Source organism: Penaeus vannamei, chromosome 3 (assembly GCF_042767895.1).
Source record: "Penaeus vannamei isolate JL-2024 chromosome 3, ASM4276789v1, whole genome shotgun sequence".
Taxonomy (NCBI): domain Eukaryota; kingdom Metazoa; phylum Arthropoda; class Malacostraca; order Decapoda; family Penaeidae; genus Penaeus; species Penaeus vannamei.
Genome location: NC_091551.1, coordinates 7,484,902 through 7,486,612, shown reverse-complemented (window position 1 = coordinate 7,486,612; position 1,711 = coordinate 7,484,902).

Below are 1,711 nucleotides of genomic sequence, written 5' to 3'. Positions count from 1 at the left end.
AACGGGTGTTCGACACATATCGAGTGACATGAAATGAGAGAAAAAGATCGTTAAATATTATAGCGTACGGAGAAAATATGCATTCACTGTAAGAGGCAAACTTTTTCAATTATTTCAAAGTGGACGAGTTAATTAGGGTTCATGAAGGGAACACTGCAGTATAGACTCTCCTGCGTGACACCAAGAATGAGGTCAAGTTACAAAAATGTCATTTATTTTGTAACAAAGTTCATCTAGATAAAAAACCGACTGTATCCTCTACTCAATTTGAATTTTACAAATACTTTATGAATAAACACAACAAACTGTAAGCTAATTCAGATTGTCTCCCTTTTGCAGACACGTCAATGCCAGACACTGATCAGCTGGCATCAAATTTATCCTGAATATTTTTTTCCCCATATACAATACTTCTCTCCTAATCCGACCCCATACTTCAATTACCATCAAGATAGAAGACATTTGCAATAAATCCAATGCTCTCTTCGAAATACATGCTGCGCCACCATTTCCGCTTCCCTGTCCTCTCCGGCCCTCCGCTTGCCCTCCGCCTGCCCTCCCCGGCCCTCCGCTTGCCCTCCGCTTCCCTGTCCTCACCGGCCCTCCGCTTGCCCTCCGCTTGCCCTCCGCTTGCCCTTCGCTCGCCCTCCGCTTGCCCTCCGCTTGCCCTCCGCTCGCCCTCCGCTCGCCCTCCGCTTGCCCTCCGCTTGCCCTCCTCGGCCTCTCCGCCTCAGACCCGAAGCTGAAATCTGCGAGGATTTCGAAAAGGTCTCGCAGTAATCTTAGTTATTCCGCTTTGTAGATTTTCCTCCATATATATGCATATAGATATGTGTGTGTGTGTGTGTGTGTGTATGTATGTGTGTTTGTGAATAGAAAAACACAATACCGTATTGATACTATGGTAGAAAAACCCACAATGCACCCGAAGATGGAATCGAGGACGATTCCGATACTTGTCTCACTTTCCTCAGTAAATCTAGTTTGTGCATTGTGGGTTTTCTACCCTGTGTGTTTGTGTTATATATATATATATATATATATATATATATATATATATATATATATATATATATATATATATATATATATATAGATAGATATAGATATAGATATAGATATAGATAGATAGATAGATAGATAGATAGATAGATATAGATATAGATATATGTGTGTGTGTGTGTATGTGTAGGTGTGTTTGTGTATGCGAGTGTGTATTTGTATATATACGCACACTTGCATATAATGTCAGATCCAGGAAACTCCCTGAAAATGCCGACGCCATTTCCGAAGCAAACACGGGCCACCGTCGCAGAGAAGTGGGAGGCACAAGCGAACAAGATTTCAGAACAAGAGAATAGAACAAATCCATGGATAAATATGCCGAGGAAGAACAACAAAACAGAACGGTCTTTCAAAATCAGAATTAAAAAGAAATTTCAAATGACGGAGGATTATGAGCTGTAATGAAGGAAGGTGAATGATCAAAGGCAAAAGGAAAAAGGAAAAGAGATTAAGTCAAAAAAACGATAAAGACATAAACAAAAATAAGACAAAAGGGAAAATGTAAAAAAAATATATTAATGCAAAGATATAATCAAAGAAAAATTATCTAAGGAAAACATATAGTATAATAAAGAGTTAAGAGATTTGACAAAGGACGAAGCTTTTCAAAAATGCATTAGCCAATCCTTTGTTAATTCCAAAACCT